The 26,287-nt window shown below is 48.7% G+C and overlaps 1 long non-coding RNA gene across 1 annotated transcript in view; it reads left to right on the forward strand.

The window, feature by feature from the left end:
• Window positions 1-6,173: 6,173 nt before the first annotated feature.
• Window positions 6,174-26,287, forward strand: part of LOC137451978 (uncharacterized) — a 135,340-nt gene continuing 115,226 nt past the window's right edge. The window contains exon 1 of the long non-coding RNA XR_010989926.1: window positions 6,174-6,224. This is a non-coding gene — a long non-coding RNA (uncharacterized lncRNA). The remainder of the gene's footprint in view (window positions 6,225-26,287) is intronic.

Consider the following 26,287-nt stretch of genomic DNA (forward strand, 5'->3'; position numbering starts at 1 on the left):
CTTTTTCTCTTCTGAGGCAGGGGTTCATGGCATTCACCTTGTTAAAAAGCCATTATGCTGTAAAACAATCTCTCTCTTAATAACTATATTAATTTTAAATGCCAGAGAGATGGCCATAAAATTTCCTTGTAGGTTGTTACAACCATAGAGCCCTTTATCTGGCATGCTAGCAGGCTTGGGACTTCTTCACAGCTCCTTTCTCCACTGCTACTGGTGATAACTGTAACATAATATTTTACAGCAAGTACTGTGTTTGAAAAGGTCAATGGCTGATGTTATTCATGGAAGGAGAAAGGAGAAGGAGGATGAGAAAGAGAAATCTCCTAGCCTCTTGCTATGGAAAGTTCCTTCAATACTGTTGAGGGGCTTTGGCATCTCCTGAAAGGTATCAGGGGCCTGGGGTTTTCATGCAGTGTCAGCTAGTCTATGAAGGCAGGCTGAAAGAGCTGGAGCTGTTCAGCCTGGAGAAAAGAAGGCTCCAAGGAGACCATAGAGCTGCATTTCAACATCTGAAGGGGACCTACAGGAAGGTTGGGGGGGGACTGTTCAGAAGGGCTTGGAGTGAGAGGATGAGGATCAATGGTTTGAAACTGGAGCAGGGGAGATTTAGGCTGGACATCAGGAAGAAGTTCTGCACAATTAGCATGGTGAAACACTGGAACAGGTTGCTGAGAGATGTGGTTGAGGGCCCACCCCTGGAGACATTCCAAGTCAGCTCTGGTCAGGGCAGCTTGAGCCAGTTGGAGCTGTCCTTGCTGACAAGGTGTGCAAGATGCCCTTTGAGGATCCCTTCCAAGCCAATGCAATCTGTGAGTCGGTGATTCCAGTCAGCTGAACTGCTCCCCTTCAGAGCTTATTCCAAATGTCCAACAACTTCCCTTGTGTCTGGGTTTGCAAGGATCTCCAAGCAGAGTGGTGCTGCCTGAACTGCTCTTGGTTTCCTGAACATTGTGGAAAACAGTGCCCTGGTGGATCTCACTCTGCTCCAGTGCTTCTCTCCTGATATCTAATACTTCCCAATGCCCAGCCTGAATCAGTCTTACTGCTCTTCATGGTCACTTGAGCTATACTGCATGGACACACTGTGTGACCTTCTCTGCACAGCCTGGTTAGTTGTAGTGGCTGCAAGCCAGACAAAAGAGGAAAGAAAGGATCTGCCCAGCTGGGGCCCAGGATTTGCTCCTGTTGGGTCCATCAGAAGAGATATTGAGAGAATGACTGTTTAGTATCAGGGCTGCTTTGGAAAAAGGGAGAAGAAAACCCAAAACCCAAACCACCCAACCCCATTGAAATTGCTTCTTTGCCAATTTAACTTCATTAATATTTCCATAAGGCTTGTTTGAATTTTCATGCCAGGGTACACAACTGAGTCCCTCAGTTTGCTCTTAAAGAGGAAGGGGCTGTGGACTGGATTTTGCCTCTTGGGATGACAAAGCAGCTGTGAACAAATGTGGCTAAACAGCAGTGCTAAAGCACCTTGTCAGCTGCCTCTGCCTCTCCCAGCACCCACCAGAGCTGGTGTGGTGCGCCATGATTGCCCAGGGAGATGCCTGCACCATCTGCAGTGATAAGGCAGGCTTGGCACACGAAGCCTTTTACTGGACCAGGCCAGGAGGAGACCTACAGCTGTCTGGTTTTGTGCCAAAGGAATTAATCATCAAAATGCTGCAGACAACCACATCCCTGTGCACTCCAGTTGTGTCGGATTGGGAGGTAGGAGAAGAGTCAGACCTGAAATCAACCCGAGCATATGCCATGATTTCAGCCAGGAGCATCATGAATCTTAATAACCACTCAGGCTTCCCCAAGCTGTGCATTTTATGGGACTAAGCAGCAAATTCTATTTGCTTGACAGCTTGAATTTGCTGACCTTGAGATTTTACTTATTTATTTATCTTTCTCAAGCTGGTCCTCAGCCAAACTAGAGGATGATCCAAAGATCAGCTACCTTTTCTGCAGATTTTTTTTAAAGCAAGAAGGACATTAGGACACTGGCACAGGTTGCCCAGGGAGGTTGTGGATTCCCCCTCCCTGGAGGTGTTCAAGGCCAGGTTGGATGAGGCCTTGAGCAAGCTGGGCTGGGGGAAGGTGTCCCTGCCCATGGCAGGGGGGTTGGAACTGGATGATCTCTGAGGTCCATTCCAACCCAAGCCATTCTGTGACTCTCATGATTAGAGTCCAATACCACAGCCTTCTGTATAGCCATGGCAGGAATCATTTATTGATAATCCACATCTAGCTTGCACTCTTCCCTTGGGTAGGAGAATTTGAGCTTTGTTTTCACTCTTTTTGTTTGAGATATAGCTGGGCAATTTTGATGTAAGACACTGAGGGACACAATCTACTCCATGCCCCTAACCCAGCTGCTCCAAAGGTTTTATTACATTTGCAGCTGCTGGAAAAAATAAAATCATGTCCTACCTCCAGCCTGGATTTCTTTTGCTTCAGCTTTAAGTCACAAGTTCTTGTTATGCCTTTGCTGGATTAAAGAGACCTTTACTGTCTCAGAGGTGGGTTAGAAAAACCAACAAACCCATTTGCTCTGTCAACAGGCAAAAAAAAGCCCTGGCTTTGGTTTGAAGTTCAGAATGCTTGAGGCTTACTTTTCTGCTCCAGACTTGCAGCCTGGACTTCAACACCCCCCCACACCACCCCCCATCCCCCCACCACCCCCCAGGTCCAGTTTCACCTTATCCAACTCCTCTGAAGTCAGCAGGGAGAACTCCAACTAGATCAGGCTGCACAGGGCCACAGCAAGGCTGATCTTGAATGTCTCCAGAGATGGAGCCTCAGCCACATCCCTGGGCAACCTGCTCCAGGATTTCACCACTTTCAGTGTGCAGAACTTCCTCCTAATGTCCAACCTAAACCTGCCCTGCTCCAGTTTCGAGCCCTTGCCTCTCATCCTATCACAGTATCACAGTCTCACAGTATCGCTAAGGTTGGAAGAGACCTCGAGGATCATCGAGTCCAACCTGTCACCACAGACCCATGACTAGACCATGGCACCAAGTGCCACATCCAATCTCCTCTTGAACACCTCCAGGGATGGGGACTCCACCACCTCCCTGGGCAGCACATTCCACTGAGTAATGACTCTCTCAGTGAAGAACTTTCTCCTCACCTCGAGCCTAAATTTCCCCTGGCACAGCTTGAGACTGTGTCCAAGCCCTTCTGAACAGTCCCTCCCCAGCCTTCCTGTTGGTCCCCTTCAGACACTGAAAAGGAGCAATAAGGTCTCCCTGGTGCCTTCTCTTCTCCAGGCTGAACAACCCAAATTCTCTCAGCCTGTCTTCACACAAGAGCTGGAGCAGGATGTTACACACTGAGCCATGCCTCCCAGTGCTGTGAAAGCCATGGGCAGCAGTAAGGGCTTGAGAGCAGAAGGATCAGAGCTTGCGCTGGGGAGCAGTGGTTGCTGCCAGCCTGGGTGAGCTGCTGTCTAGGAGCAGCTGAGGTTTTTATACCAGCTCAGGGGGATGGGAAGGGCCCTGTCCAGCTTTTATCTCTAATGACTTTTACAGGAGCAGTCTCTTTCCCCCAGCAAAGGGCAGTAGGGTTACTGCTGTGAATGGTGTCATGTGAAGGAGGAAAGAAACCAAGCCCCTCACCCAGCTAAAGTGAAAGTCAGATGCAATATTTTCCAATCTGAGAGTTATTTAGACTTTGGGTGTCCTTTGCAAGGCACAAAAATCCTCAGGACAAGGTTTAATGGCTCAAGGGCTGGGAGAAGAAAAGGTAAATAATGGTAAGGTTTGAGACGGAGATGGCTTTCTCCTCCTTTGTCAGGTATGATGGATGTCACCCACTGGTTGCCTATTGTTATTCTGTTGTTGCCTGTCAGAAGCAAACCTTCTGCTGAATCCTGGTCTTAACACACACACACATACACTTCACCCCATCCTTCCACCCCCCCCCCTTTCTCCTTCTCCTGGCACTGGGCTTGTGAGCAATTTATGTATGACAATATGAGACTAATTCTGTTATTATGTCAAAGGGAAATTGAATCTGAGGCTTCAGAGCTGCATCTGGGAGAAATCTCCAAATGAATCTGGAGTGCAGGAAAACTCCGTGTTCGATTCATTTGCTTGTCACACTGCCTGCCAGATTAAGTCATTATGAAGGGCAGAGAGGGAGAAATGTGTGTGTGTATGTAGGGGGGGAAGAAAGCCACAGGAGTTAGACTGAGAAATTGAAAGCTAAGGAGGATGGTACAGCTTGGAAGGAGCTTCTTAAGATTAAGGCCACCCCCCCCTGCCAAAGCAGGATCACTCAGGTCACACAGGAACTCATGCAGAGTGGTTTGAAAGTCTTCAGAGAAGGAGGCTCCCCAGCCTCTCTGGGCTGGCTGCTCCAGGGCTCCAGCACCTTCACAGTAAAGAAGTTTCTCCTCATGTCAAGGTGGAACTTCCTCTGTTCCAGTTTGTATCCATTGTCCCTTCTCCTACTACAGGACACCACTGAAAAGAGCCTGGCCCCTTCTTGACACTCACCCCTCAGATGTTTATACAGATTGGTAAGATCCCCTCTCAGTCTCTTTCCCAGACTTAACATCCTGACTTTATGTTAGAGGCTGTTAGAATCATAGAATTGTCAGGGTTGGAAGGGACCTCAAGGATCATCCAATTCAAACCCCCCTGCCATGAGCCGGGACACCTCACACTCCAGCAGATTGCTCACAGCCACATCCAGCCTGGCTGCAAACACCTCCAGGGATGAGGCTTCTACCACCTCCCTGGGCAGCCTGTTCCAGTGTCTCACCACTGTGTCTCATGGGGGAGAATTTCTTCCATGCAGGTCTCCTCCCTCCTTGTTGCTCAGGCAGACTTTGCACAGCAGCCTGTTCCTGCTGAATCCTGAGTTTGCTTATGGCACTGTTTGCACAACTTTGCCCCCAGGTCTGCTAATCCTGTGCCCACAAAGGACTGACAGCTTCCCTGCCCTCCCACCCCTCTCCCACCCAGTGGCTTCTCACCACTTCATGTCCTGCTGCTGCTTGGCTGTTAATTGGTTTGTGTAACCTCTGGGATTGTTATTTATTAATAGATTGTTCTAAGCATGGCAAAGTTCATTATTTAAAGAGGGAGAATGAAAGGGATCCAGAGGAACAGATGGATGCATGGAAGTATCAGAGGAAGGATTAGTTAAAATTCTAGGCATGTGCTGAGCTTTGACAAAGGATGGAAAACAGAATCAATCATCATTATCTAGGAGAAAAGCCATCAGTCTGTGTTTAAAATAAGCACTTTGTGTATGAAGCTCACGATGCCAGACTTGTAAGAGTTTTGACTGAGGACTGCAGACCCTGGGGTTAGGCTGGTGACTGGGGAGCGCTGCTGGCTGCACAGAAGAGCAGAAGGAAAGGGAAGATACAATCCTGAAAAACAAGAGCTGGTTTGGATGTCTGTCAGTCCTGGCTGGCTGCAGACAGTGGTCAGGGTGAAGGTGCCAGTAGCTTTTTGGTGGTGTTCAGTCACAGGACAAGAAGCAATGGGCTCAAGGAGGAACACAGGAGGTTCCATTTCAGTATGAGGAGAAGCTTCTTTACTGTGAGGGTGCTGGAGCAGGCTGCCCAGAAAGGTTGTGGAGTCTCTTTCTCTGGAGGCTTTCAAAACCCATTTGGATGTGTTCCTGTGTGATCTATCCTGGGTGATCCTGCTCTGGTAGGGGGAGGTTGGACTCGATCTCTGGAGGCCCCCTCGAACCTCTAGGACTCGATCTCTGGAGGTCCCTTCCAACCTCTAAGACTTGATCTCTGAAGGTCCCTTCCAACCTCTAACATTCTGTGACTCTGTGATTGATTCTGTACACCTTTATGACTTGTCATGGTTAAAGGAACCCCAAAATGCTGGTGGTGTTGAGGGCTAGTGTAAGCCTTCCAGATCCTGCTCTGTGTACCTCCTGGAGAAGGCAGGCTTGGAAAAGACCTCCAGTACTTATCTTAATAAAGGAACTTGCCCATTGGGATGATTTGTTTTCCCACCAGATTGCTCAGCTGGCTTTGCAAGGTGGATTCTCAGCTGAAACTGATAATTGCCTCTAAGTGCTGTGAAGGTGTCAACACCATATAAGGGAAGTGCCAATTAGCAGGAGGGGTATATTTGGGAGCTGCAAGGGACTGTTGAGTCAGCCAAGCCCTTAAGAGTGGGAAATGAGTCACAACAAGGCAAAACCCGAGACTCCCTGCCACGCTGAGCTGATGACATAGATGAGACAAGAATAAGGTAAGTTGAAATTCTGGATCATTCTCTAAGCTTTATGCTCGAGGTGAGGAGAAAGTTCTTCCCAGGAGGAGTAATTGGCCAGTGGAATGTGCTGCCCAGGGAGGTGGTGGAGTCACCATCCCTGGAGGTGTTCAGAAAAGGATTGGATGTGGCACTTGGGGCCATGGTTTAGTTGTCAGGTGGTGTTAGGTATAATAGACTGGACTTGATGATCTCTGAGGCTTTTTTTCCAACCTGGCTGATTGTGTGATTCATCTTGTGGCTTTCTTTGCTGAAGGAAGTTGTTGTGGTGCCTGTAAACACAAAAGCTTTCTCCCACCACAAATAAACTAAGATTAAACATAATATCCCCAGACCCCTGCCTGTGAGAGCAGAGGTCAGTTCCACCCTGGATTATTGCTAAAATGACTCTAATTGCATCCAGTTTTCCTGTATGTGGATTTATTGCCCATTAGCAAGCCCTGGAGTATTCAACTGTAATAGGCAAGGCAGCAAGCACTGCTGCTCTGAGCTACCTCTCTGTAGCTGGTAACAAAAGAACTTCTTGGTACCAGAGAAACTATTTGTTTATTTGCTCAGCCTAAAGCTTACTCATGGCTGTGCTGGGCCACCTCATTTCAACTCCACTCTTGCCTAGGAAGGTTGGACCAGGTGATCCTTGGGGTCCTTTCCAGCTTGGTGTTCTGTGACTTCTGACTGCTCTGGATGCTCTTTTGTCTTGAACCCATGGCATTTTCCAATGCAGCATAAGGCACAGGCAGCATCTGCTGCCTTTCCTTCTCCCTTGGTGCTTGCCTTAACTCTGAAGTGTGTGCTTGGGACTCCTGCTGTGTGCCTGCAATGGTGACAGGGAAGGGTTTACTACAGGTTAGCAACCCATGTACAGAGAGACAGAGCACAGACCCATTTGTATCTGAAGACCTTTTTCTGGGGAAACCTTCATTTTTATTCTCAACTAAGAGCTTTACCAGCATGTAACCTGTTAGGCAGTCACCCATCTCCCTCCCCCAGTAATCAAGCCTCCCTTGGAGTCACTTACAGGTTTTTAAACTCTCCCTCTCTCCTAATGCTGCTGCTCTCTGCATTGAGAGGTCAACTGAAGATCATCTAAATGCTCAGTTTCACTTCTATTTTTTCCCCCATCTTTAATTGAGCACAGGCAGATTGCTCTTAACTTGCATATCCCCTTCATACCTGGCTTCCTTTTTTTATACCTGAAGTGTCAGAAAAAGAATGGTATAATGCTTTGTGTTCTTAACATCTGCATCTTTCACAAGAGAGGGGTGGGGAAAAGCTTTGTGAGAGTTCTTGGAGAGATCCTTCCACGGTTCCTGTAAGAATTAAGATGATGGATTCAAGACTGTCAGAGCCATCAGTGCTTTTGTGAGCTATTTTTTGCAGAGCACAGCAAAAGAAAGTGCTGGTTGGACATGTGGGAGATGAACCCTGGAACAGTTCATTTTGATGTTCTTTCTCAGCCCTTGCTTGGGGCAGAAGCTGCCACTGGTTGTTGTGAGTGTTGTCTGCTGCTGACTGACTGCAGGGGTTGTTCTTGCTTGGCATGGGGCAAAAGAAATTGCTGTTGGGTGTGTAGAGGATGTCATACCTCTCTGTTTTGCCACTGGGGGTTTAAAAGAGCCTTCCTCTTCCCATGGACTAGATGAGAAGCTGGCAGTGGAAGCTGAGTTGTGGGAGGTGCTGTATTTACCCCTAGCCAAGGCTACTTTAAAACTCTTCTGGGGAGTGTAAAAAAAACTCCCTAAGGATGAGCACTTCTCTGTCTTCCATATGAAGCCTTTATCCCAACAAGTGTTAAGCAATTGCTTTACAGTCACAAATATAGGCCTTGAGCTCCAAATTGGCACTGACTTAACCATGCTTTCAGATTACATTACTGCCTGTACCATGAGTCAGACCAACACAGGCCATAAATAGTGCTTGCTGACTAGGAGAAGACATGAGGCAGCAGATAAGTAGGTGTACACAGGGCTTGTCTGTACCCTCAGAGGGGATGTTCAGCCTTAGTTTCCATGCAGGTAGAATAAAGTGTTAGTGGAGTGAGTGATGCATGAGCTGGAGAGGAGTTCTCCCTCTCTCATGGTCAGTACCTCACTGGGTGCAAGGCTCCTTATGCCCCTCAGAGCCATGCTAGAAGGGAGGAAGCAATAGCTGCAAATGCTGCCAATCTATCATGAAGGCAGCAGATCAACCCAGGTCCTCCTATGTCCTTCACTCTCATAAACCATTTGGACCTTGGCCCTGAGAGGCAGAACCATTGCTTCTCTTTAGCCTCCTCTCGAGGGGATTTTGAGCAGGACTGGTGAGGGTGATGGATGGGAAGTTTAGGAAAGTAGGTCTGAGAGATCAATAGAAGAATATGCAACCAATGCATCATGCAAGTTCTTCTTGTCTGTGGAGCACTAAATCAAAAGTAATGAATGGCAGGCTTTTCAACCTTGGCACCTCCAGCCTGCCCCAGTGGAGCAGCAGCCAGTGACTGATATGGATTATGTTGCTTTCTAGCATATTACCTTTGCTTTCCTAATAATTTTGGCATTGAATCATGATGCTCTCTTTTTAATATCCTTTCCTTTCTCCAGTGCCACCTACCTCTTTCCCCATGTCATTTCCATCTTGCAGGCATGTTGTCCATCTTGCATTCCTCTCGCTCATAGTGTATTCAGGCAATCTACTGCAGGCTGAGCTCCTCTGGAGCTTACACTTGTTTTGCCTGTTTCTGAATGAGGTACCTCTCCTGGGGACTGTGTTCCAGCCACGTGAACAGTCAGGTATGTCAGGAGCTTTGAATTCCTCTCTAGTTGTGAGCTGGCTGCTGCTGGTGTTTGACAGACTCGGAGCTTCCCTGGGAATGCATGAGCAGGTGTGGAGAGGATGCTGTGGGTGGCACCAGCCCTGGCAGCCTGGGCTCTGCAAAACTGCTGCCCTAAGGTCAGCAAATGGCATCTGGTATTTCTCAGGAGTTAATGGTTTGGAAATGGAGCAGAAAGACATAGGTAAGGCAGAGAGTGACTGCCCTCTTCCATCATCCCCCCTCATGCCTTTGCAAGGCCACATACACCATGAAAAGCAAGCACCTTGCTTTATTGCCTTATATACTTGTGATGAATATTCTCAGTAGCAGCTAAAATGGCACTGATCTAAGCACTGAAATTTTCCTGGATTAGAGCCCTCTGGGTGCTCCAGTGGGGATATTGCAACCCTGCTGCACAGCTCCGTTGGTCCAGGTGTAACTGATGAGTGCCTGCTTTTGTTCTCCTGCTCCTGACATAAATCAGCTATAACTTTTGCCCAGGACAGAGAGTTATGCCACTGCACCACAAGCATGCAAGGACACAGTCAGAACTGCAGCTTGCCAAGAAGCTCACAGACTCATAAGATGGTTTGGAAGAGACCTTAAAGATCCTCTAGATCCATCCCCATGTCATGGACAGGGACACCTTCCATGAGCTCAGGTTACTCAAGGCCTCACCCACCTTGGCCCTGAACACCTCCAGGGAGAGGGCATCCACAGCTTCCCTGGGCAACCAGTTCCAGTGTCTCACCACCCTCACTGGGAAGAATTTCCTCCAAATCTCCACTCTAAATGTGCCCCCCTCAAAATCCATTCCCTCTCATTCTAAATTCATTACCTATTGTCCTAAAATTGAATAAACCAGTTTGAAAGAGACCTTTGAGATCATCATGTCCAACCTGTCACCCAACACTATCTAATCAACTAAACCATGGCACCAAGCACCCCATCAAGTCTCCTAAACACCTCCAGTGATGGTGACTCCACCTCCTAAAAGTTAGTCTTAAAGATGACATAAATGAGTCTGTTGATGTAGAATTGTGTTCAGCTGTGTCAGAGCTGAAGTGACCAACAGCAAACAGCTGAAGGGCTTAAGCAGCTGCAACTGCTTTGTAATCATCAGGTTATGTCACAGAAAGCTGGTCCAGGCTCTTCTGAAAGAGCCTTGAGAACCACGGGGTTCTGCAGCTGGGTGGAGGCAATCCCAGGCACAAATCCAGGCTGGGCAGGGACTGGCTGGAAAGCAGCCCTGAGGAGAGAGACTTGGGGGTGCTGGGAGAGGAGAAGCTCAACCTGAGCTCTCAGTGTGCACTTGCAGCCCACAAAGCCAACCAGAGCCTGGGCTGCAGCAGGAGAAGTGTGGCCAGCAGGGCAAGGGAGGTGATTCTCCCACTCTGCTCAGCTCTGGGGAGACCCCACCTGGAGTACTGCCTCCAGTTCTGGAGCCCCTATGGCAAGAGGGATCTGGAGGTGCTGGAAGGTGTCCAGAGAAGGGCCAGGAGGATGAGCAGAGGGCTGGAGCTGCTCTGCTGTGAGGACAGACTGAAGGAGTTGGGGCTGTTCAGTCTGGAGAAGAGAAGGCTCCCAGGTGACCTCATTGTGGCCTTCCAGGATCTGAAGGGGGCTACAAGAAGGCTGGGGAGGGACTGCTCAGGATCTCAGGTAGTGATAGGACTAGGGGGAATGGAATGAAGCTGGAGGTGGGGAGATTCAGGCTGGAGGTGAGGAGGAAGTTCTTCCCCATGAGAGTGGTGAAGCCCTGGAATGTGTTGTCCAGGGAGGTGGTTGGGGCCCAATCCCTGGAGGTGTTTAAGCTCAGGCTGGCTGAGGCTCTGGCCAGGCTGATGTAGTGTGGGGTGTCCCTGCCCATGGCAGGGGGGTTGGAACTGGCTGATCCTTGTGGTCCCTTCCAACCCTGACTGATACTATGATACTACTATGACATCTGCAATTACATCATGACTGCCCTGAAAGCAACAACCAAATTCTCCTAGGCCTCAGCAAAGGACAGGGTTGAGCAGTATCTTAGACACATGTGCCTCAAGAAACTTATTACAGGCCTGGGAAAATGAGAAAGGAACAACCTAATTCAAACTCCTGACAACAACACAGCCCTGGAGAGCAGGCTGCAAACACATCCCAAAAATAAACTCCAGCGAGTGAGATGGCATTAGAGAGAATTGTGTCTTGATCTGGCTCTGAATGAGAGCTTCTAGAATGAAATAGGAGAGGCAGAGGATCTGTGTTATCTATCAAGTCAATTGATTGTTGTATCCAGAGCTTGGCTCAGTAATAAATGAGCTTGCCACTCAGCTGCTTTTCCGGTCTATTTAGAATATTTTTGGAACCCTCTCTGAAAAAAAAAACCAAACCACTCTTCTGATTAATCTCTTGAATTTTCTTTTGCTTGCTGAGACTTCAAGTAACGCTGGATTTAATTATACTGTGACTGGAAGGGATGTAATGAAGGCAGATACAAATCCTTGTGACAGCTCAGAGTGGCAGTGGGAGTATTTATCCATCTAGGAACTGAGATGACGAGAGCTGCATTAGTGCCTGAGCCTTTTGCAAGCAAGAATGGGATTTAGCTGCCAGCGTGGGCAAGGCAGAGGAGCTGAGGTGGTGTTCAGAGCCCTGGATAGAAGCACTTGGCAAAACCAGCCCAGTCAGGATGGATGCAGGCTGAAGGCAGTGGTACCCAGAACTAAGCCAGGACTCAGAGACCTTAGGGCTTCAAGTCCCCCTCCTCATCTTCAAACAAGCCAGGAATGGGCTCCTCAAAGTGGTAAAATTTAATGGAGGCCAAGGAGATGGCTAAGGCCATCCTGGGATGCTGAATTTGGGGCTGGACTTCCATTGGATGGGATGGATGCCCAAGTAGGTTGCTATCTTCCCTCCCCACATACAGTAGTATCACTAAGGTTGGAAGAGACCTCAAAGATCAAGTCCAACCTGTCACCACAGACCTCATGGGGCACCAAGTGCCACATCCAATCCCCTCTTGAACACCTCCAGGAACGGTGACTCCACCTCCCTGGGCAGCACATTCCAATGTCTAATGACTCTCTCTGGGAAGAACTTTCTCCTCACCTCCAGCCTAAACTTCCCCTGGCACAGCTTGAGACTGTGTCCTCTTGTTCTGGTGCTGGCTGCCTGGGAGAAGAGATCAACCCCTTCCTGGCTACAACCTCCCTTCAGGTAGTTGTAGAGAGCAATGAGGTCACCCTGAGCCTCCTTCTCCAGGCTAAGCAACCCCAGCTCCCTCAGCCTCTCCTCACAGGGCTGTGCTCAAGGCCTCTCCCCAGCCTTGTTGTCCTTCTCTGGACACCTTCAAGTGTCTCAATCTCCTTCTTAAACTGAGGAGCCCAGAACTGCACACAGGAGTCAAGGTGTGGCCTAACCAGTGCTGAGCACAGGGCACGATGACCTCCCTGCTCCTGCTGGCCACACTATTCCTAATGCAGGCCAGGCTGCCCTTGGCCTTCTTGGCCACCTGGGCACACTGCTGGCTCATGTTTAGGCGGCTGTCTATCAGCACCCCCAGGTCCCTCTCTGTTTGGGAGCTCTCAGCCACTCAGACCCCAGCCTGTAGCTCTGCCTGGGGTTGCCGTGGCCAAAGTGCAGCCCCTGGCACTTGGACTTGTTGAATGCCATCCCATTGGACTCTGCCCATCTGTCCACTAGATTGAGGTCCCTCTGCAGGGGACCCAGCACACCCATCAGTCTCTTGTCTCTGCCTGTTGCCATCTCTCCCCAGCCCCTCTGGATGTCTGTGCAGGTAGCTGCTGCCTTATGGTCCCTGTAGTGCATCTCTGGAGTTCCTTGCAGCCAGAGGAAGATAAATGCTGGTTAGGCTGCACCTGCTTGCTTGAATAATTTCCCATGAAAGGAGGCCACTTACCAGTAATTCATTACCAAACCTTTGTTAACATAAACAAGGCTGTGAGAAGCAAGCACAGATTTCCCTGGTCCTTGCTGTTTATTGGCTGTGGTTTCTATTAAGTGTTTCCAGTACATCTTCTCCACTCTCACGTTCTCACATGTCAGCTCTGCAGCATAATCTTGTCATGTTGTGGACATTTATATCTATTTTTCTTGGCTTGTTTTTAATGCTGTAGTCTAAAGAGAAATATATATGTATAAAAAAAACAACAACCCCAAAACACCACACAGCACAAGAAGTAAAATAACAAACCCAACAACCCCCCCCAACCAAAAAAAAATCAATGGAAAAGTACATTTGGAGGACAGAGAATGAGCAGGCTGCAGGCTGCAAGTGTTCAGCTGGCAGAAGGCACAGAGCTATTGCTCAGCTTTTTTCCCCCCTGAGCTCTGGAATGTCACTTGTCCCACCCAATGGCAATTACTGAGTGGTGGTGAAGGGGAGAAAGTCAGACCTTTGGTGCCATGAGCTGTATCAGCTTGGGCCAGGACAAGAGGGAGTGGATTTCAGCTTGAGAAGGGGAGATTTAGGTTGGTTACTAGAAATAAATCCTTTCCAGTCAGGGTGGGAAGACACTGGAACAGGTTGCCCAGGGAGGTTGTGGATGCTTTAGAATAGAACAAACCAGGTTGGAAGAGACCTTCAAGGTCATCACATCCAACACCACCTAATCAACTAACCCATGGCACCAAGCACCCCATCAATTCTCCTCCTGAACACCTCCAATGATGGTGACTCCACCACCTCCCCAGGCAGCCCATTCCAATGGGCAATCACTCCCTCTGTATAGAACTTCTTCCTAACCATCAGCCCAAACCTCCCCTGGTGCAGCCTGAGACTGTGTCCTCTTGTTCTGGTGCTGGCTGTCTGGGAGAAGAGACCAACACTTCACCCTGAAGGTGCTCAAAGCCAGGTTGGATGAGGCCTTGAGCAACCTGGGCTGGTGGGAGGTGTCCTTGGCTGTGGCAGGAGGGTTGGAACTTGGATGATCTTTGAAGTCCCTTCCAGTACGAACCATTCTATGATTCCTAGACAATGCATCAAAAGTGGTTCTCTATCTTCCTCCATTCTTCTGTAGACCTTAAAGAGCAAAGCTAATTTTTTGGGCTCTTCTTGTCTTTATGGGATTGTACTTTTCCCATGTGCAAGGCATTATCTGATGTACCTCCCAACATTCTGCTCTCTAGTCATGGCAGTGAGTGATCTTAATGGAGAGGCCTTAAATTAATGTGGCTGTAAAGCTTTCCTAGAGCAGGCAGTGTGTGGGGAAAACAACAAAGCTGTCTAAAGCAGTGATTGCAGTGATTTAGAGTGATCATGAGCTGTCTCAGTGATTATTAACCAAAGAACCAAATATTTAGGAAAGAACACCTGCAATAAACCAACTTCTTGCCCAGGGTAAACTGACAACCCTCTGAGGTGACAAGAACAGCCTGCAGTAGCTGAGAATGGCTTCTGATGTCAAGTAGAAGTGCTTCAGGGTCTAGGCACTGTGATCCCATCTAACTAAGAGGGTCAAGAAGGGCTGAGAGGTACTAATTGCTTATCTTAGCATGGGTGGGCTCGTGGGTTTAGCTCTGATCCTTTGCTTGCCACTGAACTTGGGACATAGAATCAGAACTGTTGAGGTTGGAAGAGATCAAGTCAAGCCACTGAAGTTTCTTACAGCATCATCACCACCCAGCCACATAACCCTGGTGTCTGAGCTGGCTGAATGTCCTGCTTATGATACAGACTGACTTGGTGGGGTGCTTGGTGCCATGGTTTAGTTGATTAGGTGGCTTGGATTGGTTCATGAGTTGGATGTGATGATCTTGAAGGTCTCTTCCAACCTGGTTTATTCTATTCTAAAGGGGAAGGATTGTTCCTTGTCAGGCTATTGACTTGAATATTGTGCTTAAATGCTGTGACTCCAGCCCCTCTAAGTGCTGCTCTGGCTGTGCAGAGAACTTGGGGAACAAGGGGCAAGGGGCTACTTTGGAGTGTTCCCATCATGAAAGTGTAGCATCTAAGAGCACCTTGCAGAGCAGGTGTTGGCAGATGAGGGCTTGTCCTCTTTTCAGACTTGCTGAAACAGGTTTGAGAATGAGCACCTTCAGCAGTGCTGACTGAGCTCTTCAGCTGGAAGGGATTCACTTTTTCAGGATGAGGAGAGAGGTATCTGTACTCCAGCATGGAAAACATGGGGAGTTTGATTCTCCAGCAGTTCCCCAAGTTCTCAGTTAGCCCTCTTGTTTTACTGTTTGAAACTCCAAGGATGAAATAGGAAAGCACAAATCAATGGTGGTGGTGAAGGCTGTGGAGCAATAGCATTGATGCTCTCTTCTCTCTCAGGCAAAATGATGGAGTGTGGTGGGTTTCAATGATTTAATGCTGGAGGGCTTTTATGATTTAGTGTGTTGGGGTTTTAATGATTTAACATTTGAGGGCAGTTTTAATGATTTAATGTTGAGGGGGGGTTATGAATTAATATTTTGGGGGGTGGGTGTTAATGATTTAATGGTTTGGGTTTCTTGTGACTTAATGTTTGAGGGATTTTTGTTGATGATGATTTAATGAGATGGTTCTTTTGTGAAGGAGCAGTGAGATTTATACTCTTGCAAAGCCAGGTGCTTGTCTTTGGTGCGTTCCAGTTTACATCAGCTGTGATTCTGGGCCCTGGCTGGGTTGCTGTAGCTCATTAATATGCTTCTGTTGACTGATATCATCTGCATTAAGCAAGAAATTCTAGCTGGTAGTCCATGTAGCTTGAAAGCTATTCTTCACCCCAGGCTGTGTTGATAAAACTGATTAGCAAAAGGGAGGCAGACAGGAAGAAATGTGGCCGTGGTGAAAAGGGCACTACATCAAGCTGCAGTGCAGGAGAAATGCTGAGTGAACAGAAAGGAGCAGGAGTTATTAACCTTTGCATGAAAACTGGAGGAAACTTGCACAAGTTGAACTTCAACATCTCTCTCCTGCACTGCTTGGCATATGGAGAAAATACTGCAGCCTCACCAGCAGACAGCCTGCCTTTTGCTTTTGCTTGGCAGTTTTACCCAACTCTTTCAAAGCACTTGTGCCTTAATGAATTTCTCCATGAAACCACACTTGGCTCTAGTCATAGTATCATAATATCAGTCAGGGTTGGAAGGGATCACAAGGATCATCTAGTTTCAACCCCCCTGCCATGGGCAGGGACACCCCACACTAGATCAGGCTGGCCAGAGCCTCATCCAGCCTGGGCTTAAACACCTCCAGGGACAGGGCCTCGACCACCTCCCTGGACAACCCATTCCAGGGCTTCACCACTCTCATGGGGAAGAACCTCCTCCCCACTTCCAGCTTCATTCCATTCCCCCTAGTCCTATCACTACCTGAGATCCTGAGCAGTCCCTCCCCAGCCTTCCTGTAGGCCCCCTTCAGATACTGGAAGGCCACAATGAGGTCACCTCAGAGCCTTCTCTTCTGCAGACTGAACAGCCCCAACTCCTTCAGTCTGTCCTCATAGGAGAGGTGCTCTAGCCCTCTGCTCATCCTCATGGCCCTTCTCGGGACACCTTCCAACACCTCCACATCCCTCTTGCAATAGGGGCTCCAGAACTCTGTCAAACCTTTAGCAGGTGATGTTTAACAAGTGAAGTTCGCTGTGCAGCAGGGGCTGCAGTAGAGGCTTTCAGTGTGTAGATGGATGCTGGTTTTCTCCTCTTGTGTCTATGGGATATCTGGAGGCGCTGAAAGACCACATACTTTTTGCTGTCTCATCAGCATCAGTCAGTGTAGAGAGCACTCAGACTCATAGAATGGTACCAAAGGTTACAAAATTTAAGGAGGACACTGAGACTCTGATCTTCAGGCTTTCAGCAAGCTTGAGTCCTGTGTCCAGGTCTGGGCCCCTCAATTTAAGAAGGACAGTGAGACTCTTGAATGTGTCCAGAGAAGGGCAACAAGGCTGGGGAGAGGCCTCGAGCACAGCCCTGTGAGGAGAGGCTGAGGGAGCTGGGGTTGCTTAGCCTGGAGGAGAGGAGGCTCAGGGGAGACCACCTTGCCCTCTACAACTCCCTGAAGGGAGGTGGTAGCCAGGTGGGGGTTGGTCTCTTCTCCCAGGCAAGCAGCACCAGAACAAGAGGACACAGTCTCAAGCTGCACCAGGGGAAGTTTAGGCTGGAGGTGAGGAGAAAGTTCTTCCCAGAGAGAGTTGTTAGCCATTGGAATGTGCTGCCCAGGGAGGTGGTGGGTCACTGTCCCTGGAGGTGTTCAAGAGGGGATTGGATGTGGCACATGATGTCATGGTTTAGTTGTCATGAGGTCTTGGGTGACAGCTTGAACTTGGTGGTCTTTGAGGTCTTTTCCAACCTTATTGATTCTATGACTGCTTGGTAAACTGAAGCCTCATTGCTCTGCATCTGGGATGGATGGTACTGAATGGGATAACTTCATCATTTTCACGTGTATCCTTTCTGGGTTTAGTGCTATTTGCTCTCTAAAGCAGCCTCAATGTGTAATATCTGCTCTGTTACCACATCTGCTTTGTCCATATGGGAAAGGACTTGAAATTTCATCTCCCCTTCCATATGGAGAGAGAGGCAGCTTTATTTCTCTTTCTGTGAATGTGGGCAGGTTAGAGGAGCAGGAAACAGTCAGTGACAAGTGCCCTAGAAAAGAAGTGCTCTGGCCTCTTTCAGAGCTGTCATTCTTCCGAAGGGAGCTATGATCCACCTCTCAGAAGTGTTAAGGGCGACAATGCAGGCTGCTGAGCCGTGCATTGTCATGCAGATTGTTGGGGGGGTTTCATAGGTCGCTACAAGCATTAATGATGTAATGCTGAATGCTGAGCTCTGTTCCCTTGCTCCAGCAAAACGCCTCTGTGTTTGGCTGGGGTGCATCCCAGGCTTACTTTTTGATGCTGAAGTCCTTCAGGCCAGCACTCCTCTGCTGCAAGCTGCCCGGGCTCTTTCTGTGAATAATGAAACGTTTTCATGGTTTAATCAGATGCAGTTTTGCAAACGGGTTTTATGATTTAGCAAGTCCATTAAAAATGACATTTGTTCTGCTCTGACACTCTGAGGAGCTCCACAGAGCATAAACACTGGAAATTACTCGCAGGAAAAAGAAGATATTAAAATTCCCCCCCTCCCTCATGTGTGCTTGCCGGAGAGATTCTGCTACCTTCTGCTGTGCCAGCCTGGAGCTGAGCCACTTGGTATGTCTCTGTGGGGTTTTTTGCTGTGTACTGACTTGGGGCAGCTCCAGGCTGCTGCTGAGACAAAACATATGTATTGCATAGAGTGAGAGAATGGCTTGGGTCAGAAAAGACCTTCAAGATCTTGCCAGTTCCAACCCTCCTGCCATGCGCAGGGACACCTCCCAGCAGCCCAGCTTGCTCAAGGTCTCGTTTGGCCTGGCCTTGAATGCCTCCAGGGAGGGGGCAGCCACAACCTCCCTGGGTAACCTGTGCCAGTGTCTCCCCACCTTCACTGTCAAGAATTTCTTCCTCATCTCCAGTCTCAGTCTGCCCTCCTCAAGCTTCAATCCATTCCCTCTCATCCTACCACTGCAATCCCTTGCCAATAGTCCCTCTTCAGCTCTCCTGTATCACCTTCATGTGCTGAAAGGCTGCTCTAAGGTCTCCCTGGAGCCTTCTTCTCCAGACTCTTCCAGCCTGTCCCTGTCACAATTCTATCAAGGCCAGAGCAGTTTCAGAATGAAGATGGAGACTGGTCCTCAGCTCTTTGTTCTCTACTTTCCCAGGGACTGGATTCCTGGAGTTCAACTCCTTTGTGTCTCTCCAGGGACTCTCTTGAAGACACCCTGCCCCACCATGATTGGCACTAAAATGACTCTTCCAGGAGCCCTGACTCTTTCATGTGAAGCTACCAGCATCCCAGCTGGTAACACACAGCCTGCAGCCTGACAGCTTTCAAGAACCATTTATTTTCAGGCCCGCTACAGTTCTCCCTTGCCCTGTGCAGACAGCAGGAGGAAGTTCTCCTTAGTGGGGAAGAACTTTCCAGTGTTATCTGGAAACACATCAAATCATCTTGGCTGTTTTTTTTTCCCACCCCCAGCTGCCATTTTTTGCAGTGGTTTATTTTGTGCATTCTTAAAAGCTGCTTTTGTGTATAAATTGTGGATAATTCCAAGCCACATCTCTCTGGGCATGGACTAACTACTCTGGAGTTGCAGCTGTCACAATGGGCTTTGCCAGGAAGGGGACAGGATGGATTTGTGATGGTGAAGCTTTCAGTGATGCCTCTGAAGTCCATTCCAACTTCACATTTGAGCCTGAATAGAGTTTCTCTTTACCCTGCAGCCACCAGCCACATGCTGGCCCTTGGTGCTATCTCAGACTATTTTGATAAGTTGAAACAGTAGCTGCCTTCCTCTGGCTCAACTGAAACCCCTCCAATCAAGGCACAGCCAATACAAGCAGGAGATAACCTCAAGGGAAACCTTCCATGGAGGGTGAATTGGTTACCACTCCTAAAACCACTACACTTCATCTGATTGCCTGGTAATTAGCCAGAGCAACCTGTTCTTGTTCACCTGCTGGTTCCAGCTTTAAATGGATATTCCAGTTCCACTCAGGCCTGAATCAGGCATTGATTTACTGCCCCACAGTTGGCTGAGCCTGCCAACTGGCAGTAATTTTGGGGTTGGTTTTTTTTTCTTGCAGAAATGCTCTGTTCAGTCTAATCTTTATGAAGCCCAGCATTTCATCCTGTCAATATCTCCCTGTCTTCCCTCTCCCCTTACACAGCTCAGGGATTAAGGGTTTTTCCATTGTAACGCTTGGGATTTAGTGCTAAACCTTTCTCAATGTGAAAGTAGTTGGAAGTCAGTTTTCCCATGTTGCTTTTCTAGCTGCAGGACTGGAACTGTCCTTGCTTTCTCCTCTTGAATATTTAACTATAGCCATCACTTAAAAAAAGCCTTGGTGGGCAGTAGGCTGAACACGAGCCAGCAGTGTGCCCAGGTGGTCCAGAAGGCCGATGGCATCCTGGCCTGGATCAGGAACAGTGTGGCCAGCAGGAGCAGGGAGGTCAGTGCTCTGTGCTCAGCACTGCTGATGCCACACCTTGAGTCCTGTGTCCAGTTCTGGGCCCCTCAGTGTAGGAAAGATGTTGAGTTGCTGGAAGCTGTCCAGAGAAGGGCAAAGAGGCTGGGGAGGGGTCTGGAGCACAGCCCTGTGAGGAGAGGCTGAGGGAGCTGGGGTTGCTTAGCCTGGAGAAGAGGAGGCTCAGGGGAGACCTTCTTGCTCTCTCTAACTCCCTGCAGGGAGGTTGTATCCAGGAGGGGGTTGGTCTCTTCTCCCATGCACTTCAGCACCAGAACAAGAGGACACAGTCTCATGATGTGCTGGGGGAGGTTTGGGCTGGATGGTAGGAAGAAATCCTTCATAGAGAGATATGCCATTGGGATGTGCTGCCCAGGGAGGTGGTGGATTGACCATCATTGGAGGTGTTCAGGAGGAGACTTGATGGGGTGCTTGGTGCCATGGTTCAGTTGATCAGATAATGATTGGTGATAGGTTGGACTTAATGATCTCAAAGGTAATTTCCAACCTGTTTTATTCTATTCTCTTAGTGGAAATAGCCAGGAAAGGTTATTTCTGGTGCAGAAGGAAGTGCTGCTCACACCCACAGATCACAGTAGGGTGATGGATGCTGGAACTATGGGACCCCCAACCTGGAGCAGGTCCAGTGGAGGCCAGAGATGATCAGAGGGCTGGAACACCTCTCTTATGGGGACAGCCTGAAAGAATTTGGGCTGTTCAGCCTGGAGAAGAGTAGGCTCCAGGGAGACCTCAGAGCTGCCTTTTGTTATCTGAAGGGGGCTACAGGAAGGCTGGGGAGGGACTGTTTAGGAGGGCTTGGAGTGATAGGATGAGAGACAATGGTTTCAAACTGGAGCAGTGGAAATCTAGGAGGAAGTTCTGCACAACTAGAGTGGTGAAATCCTGGAACAGGCTGCCCAGGGATGCCATTGAGGCTCCATCCCTGGAGATGTTCAAGATTGAGCTCAATGTGGCCCTGGGCAGCCTTCTGTAATTGGAGGTGTCCCTGCTGCCTGCAGGGAGGGTTGGACAAGATGCCCTTGGAGGGTCCCAACTCGATGCAATCCGTGATGGGAGCCTGGGAATGAGACTGGCATTAAGGGAGGGGCTTGCTTTCTTTGGCAGTTCTGTGTCCTTCAGGAATGAATCTGTTCCCTGGGGCTGTATCTGGGGAATATCACACAATCTTTTAATGTCTTTCCCCTCCCTACACCCTCTGAAGACAAGAGGGCTATTATCTCCAGCTTCCCTACAATGGGAAGCTCAAGTGCCAAGCTGGGTTTGGGCAGCCTGCAATGTGCAGCTCTGAGCCCCATCAGATGCTGCCCACAGCCTGAGGCACAGAAATCTCTCTGCAAATTTTGTCTGGCTGTGGGCCAGACTCTGATCCTCAAAGACATTTAGGTGCCTAATTTCTACAGAGGCATTTAGAAGCTTAATCCTGTTAAAGAGGCAATTCCAAGTGGCAAGCTGAACTCTCTCCTCCAGTTCCCTATCAAAGCAGGGAGCTGAGCCTGGAAGTCAGGCAGGGAAGGCTGAGCACAACCCTCCCTCCTCTCCTTTCATAGAGATTTCCCTGAATTAAATGACCAGCCTCAGCTTCCAAGCCTGATGGTGGTGGTCCCTTCCAGTTACTTAAAAAAGGACCTTTCTTTCCCCTTCTCACAAAGCCAACACAGACAGGCTGCCAGAATTCCCACCACAAAGGCTTCCCCCTCTTCTGCTCAGATGGAAACTGTTGCCACAACTAAGCAGCAGATTGAGAAGCAAGGAGGAGGGGGGAGAAAAAAGAGAAGAGAATCTCTGTGATGCTTGATATCTTGTAATGTGTTAACAAGCCCCAAATTTACCCTGTCAATAAGAAACCCCAAGAAGAGTGGAAGCAACTTGAACCAGAGGAGTGTCTGCCATCCTGCTGCTCTGGCTTTCACTTCTAATTTTGGCAAACAAAGTAAACAGGGAAAACAGAGTGTGTCTGGGCAAATTGCTCTCACAGAAAATATGGGCTTGTTTTTGAGCCTCCTCTCCATTTGCATTTTAGGCTGTGATGGGACAACAAAGGAGAAAAGATTTGCATTGAGATCAAGGCAGAGAAGGGCAACAGGGCTGGTGAGAGGCCTGGAGCACAAGCCCTGTGAGGAGAGGCTGAGGGAGCTGGGGTTGCTTAGCCTGGAGAGGAGGAGGCTCAGGGGTGGCCAGCCTGATCTAGTGTGGGGTGTCCCTGCCCATGGCAGGGGGGTTGGAACTAGATGATCCTTGTGGTCCCTTCCAACCCTGAATCATACTATGAACTCATTGCTCTCTACAACTACCTGAAGGGAGGTTGTAGCCAGGTGGGGGTTGATCTCTTCTCTCTAGCAACCAGCATCAGAACAAGAGGACACAGTCTCAAGCTGTGCCAGGGGAAGTTTAGGCTCGAGGTGAGGAGAAAGTTCTTCCCAGAGAGAGTTGTTAGCCATTGGAATGTGCTGCCCAGGGAGGTGGTGGAGTCCCCATCCCTGGAGGTGTTCAAGAGGGTCTTGGATGTGGCACTTGCTGCCATGGTCTAGTCATGAGGTTTGTGGTGACAGATTGGACTTGATGATCTTTGAGGTCTCTTCCAACCTTGGTGATACTCTGTGTGGGCAAACAGCCTTCACAGTAGCAATAAACACTATGCTTAGCTTACCTCCTATTAGCTTTCAATTACTCTGTCACTTGAGTGTTCAAATCCTTTGGGTTGCCTAAAAAATGATGCACTCAGCTTAAAATATGAACTGGAACTCTAGAGCTGCCACTGCTCTGGACCTGCAGATCCATGCTTGGCTAGTGTGTGGGGTTCAGTGTGACCCAGGCTGGGTGGAGAAACTGAATCAATTAATTAATTATTGTTTTGGTTGAAAAAGACCTCAGAGATCCTCCAGCAACCCAACATCAATCACCATGGCCCCAAGTGCCATGGCCACAGGCTTCCTGAACACCTCCAGGGCTGGGAACTCCACCACCTCCCTGGACCGCCTGTGCCAGTCCCTGACCACTCTTGCCACAAAGAAATCTTCCCTAATCTCCAACCTGAACCTCCCCTGGGGCAACTCTAGGCCATTCCCTCCTGTTCCATAACCTGATACCAGGGAGAGGAGTCCAACCGCTAACTCCTCACATAGATCAAAGCAGTCATTTGTTCTCTGTGATAATGAGTTACCTGCTCTGGTTTTGCTGTTGATGCATATTGAAGTATTTATGAGCTAGGAAGCTGATGAACTTTACTGCTCCATCCCTGGAGACATTGAAGTTCAGCCTTGATGTGGCCCTGGGCAGCTTGATCTAGTTGGAGGTGTCCCTGATGGCTGCAGGGGGATTGGACAATATAACCTTTGAGGGTCCCTTCCAAACCAATGCAATCTGTGAACCTGGTGCAGTCTTTGCTGCTCTCATTCCTAGAAGCAATTGGAAAGGGAGAGAGCAACTTGAGGCTACCTGGAGGGACCAGCCAGTTAGCAGTGCCAGAAATGAAACATGGAAAAAAAGCTGCCTGCCACTTGAGAGGATTTATTATCAGGAAGCTGTCAGTCAGTGGCAGAAAAGTAAAAGGGAGCAGAAAGAAACAATTTAAGGGGGGGAAGAAAATAGAAGCAGACAAGGCAGAGCAGAAGCCATCTCATGAAACCCTTATTTCAAGTAATGTTTGCAAAATTGCTTTTTCTCTCAAGCCTGGTGAGGGGGAAAAGCCACATTGATTCTTCTCCTTATCTTTGATTCCCAGTTCTGGAGCGAGTGAACCCTTCTGGCTGAGGGAATGAGAGATGTACCTGAAAGGTTCAGTAGATGCTCAGGGGCCCAAAGCCACGTTAATCCTTACCCTCATGGTCAAACATGACCACCCCAATGGCTAATGGAGTTCAGTGGCTGGAAGGGGAAGGTAAATATTCAGGCCTTACCTTTAACACAAAGCTATGAACAGGGCTGACATTTCCTGTGTGTTCTCTGCATGTTCAGCTCTGCCTTCTATTAATGTAAATAGAAGAGGAGCCTGGATCTGAGAGCAAGCAGATCTCACCCCCTGCCTTCCCTTTTCTTTCCCCCCAGTGCTTGGAATAAGCAGTGAATTTGCTTGGTTTGAATGTCAGGAGTGCAATAATACCTCTGATATTAATCATCACAGGTGCATGGGAAATTAAAAGGAGGGAGGCATCAGTCAAATAAAAATGCAAACTAAGTTTGCACACATTTTTGGCTTGTCTGAGGTTATTAGGTCTAATATTAGGTCTCCAGTCCTGCCCTGGATGTTGGCTTCATGCAAATCTTAACCTACTTTCCAGTGCTTCCAACCTTTCCTGCCTTCACTAGGAAACTGTGTGGTGGGTTTGTGTGCTTGCTGCTCCACTTCAGTTGATTTTTCTTTCACTTGGACCCTCCCTGCCATGTGGGGAGGCAGAATGTGGTTCAGTGGCAGTAGCTTAGCAGTAGTGATGGGATTGACCTGTAGGTGAGCAGTTGGACTTGATGATCCCAAAGGTCTCTTCCAACCTGAAGAGTTGCATGATTCTATGGCTGGTTACTGTGCTGCTACAGCCTGCTCTGCCCTACCCACAGAGTGCAAGGTAAACAGGAGAGATGCTGATCCCTCCCAGCCTGCCTAGGAGCCAGCTGGAGACCAGTCTTGTTGTTTGCATGAGGCATCCTTCCCCCCAAACCCACAGAGAATGCTGGAACCCATTCAGAGCACCACATGCGTGCAGACAAAGCTAATGTGACAGCCAGGGGTTTCTAGACAAGAACTGGCCTGGCCAGATGTAATAAGAGAAGCAATAGGGAGTGTGAAGCTAATGAAATTTCAGCCTATGAAAGAGACACCCAACCTATGTAGGCCTGAAGGAGAAATGTGTAGAACTATTTGAGCTGTCTGCAGCGTTGTAGATGCTGCTCATGCTCTGACAGACACAATTATTTAGTGTTTGTCTTACACTAGCACCCAGAGGCTTCCACTGAGATCTGGGCCCTTGTGCAGGGGAAGAAATGTCATGAAAAATTTATTGTCTGCCCAGCCAAGAGGGCTGGCAGTGGCTGAGGAAGCCATCAGGGAACTGAGATCTGGTGCAGCTCAGCTCTTGCTGCTGCTTCTGATGCTGCCAGCTGCAAATCAAACTAGGGCTGCCCCTAGCCTGGGGCAGAGATGCTCTCTGGGGTGGGCTTCTGGCATGCAGTGTTTCAAGGGGGGAGGGGGGTGTGTGTTCTGTGCCACTGTGTGCTCATTAAGGGAGACAGAGCACCCTGCACCCAAGACTCCAGCTCAGCTCTTGCTGTGCACTCAGAGGAAAAGTGGAGTGAGCTAATGCTGTGACAAGGGTCAGTGAGGATGGAGGGGATGTAGGAATGGCTTGAAGCTGGAAAAGAGCAGATTTAGACTGGATATTAGGAAGAAATTCTTTCCAGTGAGGGTGGTGAGACACTGGAATGGGTTGCTCAGAGAGGTCTTGAGTGTCCCCTCCCTGGAGGCGTTCAAGGCCAGTCTGGATGAGGCCTTGAGCAACCTGGCCTGGTGGGAGGTGTCCCTGCTCATGGGAGGGGGATTGGATCTGGATGATTTTTATGGTCCCTTTCAACCCAAACCTTTCCATGAGTCTGTGTATGTTAGAGAGCAAAATGCTGTGACCAGCCATTAGCTTGAGACCTGGAGAGGAGGCCTCGTGGTACTGAGACTTCTACACATTCTCCTCCAGAGCATTAAGTGCTGTGCCAGAAAGTGTCATCATCATTGATTAGAACTCAGCTGAAGTTGCCAAATAAATCAGCAGAGTGCATTTCATGATAGGTTATCTCTGCTCTGTTGTTGTTTGTCCTCTTGCTTGTTAGGCTAAAAAAAAAATCAGTGATTTGCAGTTGGGCTTCTCATTAGCAGAGTGGCTGTTCCACTGCAGCCATGGAGTTGTAGGGAGGTGTGCTAACAAATCTGACATGACTGCTGAAAAAACTACAGATTACAGTGACATTGGGGTCTAGGTGACATTCATCTTTAGCCTTTGTGCAGTAACAGGGAACAGCACAGGGCTGAAATGTTAGCAAGATAGTCTGGGACTACTTTATGTCCACTTTCATCAGAGGGCAAAATAAATAAACAAGTTGGGGGAGGTGTGTGGATGGCACCTAAGGAACCAAAGCAATATAATAGGCTCCCTAGGGCATATGGGAGACTCTTCCTGAGATAAAGGAGACAAAAATCTCTGCAGATAACATGCAGAATGACCTTCTCAAGGCAGCCTGAGCGTTATCTTCAGGTTCCAAATATTGGCAAA

The sequence above is a fragment of the Melanerpes formicivorus genome, unplaced genomic scaffold (assembly GCF_026170545.1).
Source record: "Melanerpes formicivorus ecotype bairdi unplaced genomic scaffold, bMelFor1.0.p_v2 SCAF_47, whole genome shotgun sequence".
Lineage (NCBI taxonomy): Eukaryota > Metazoa > Chordata > Aves > Piciformes > Picidae > Melanerpes > Melanerpes formicivorus.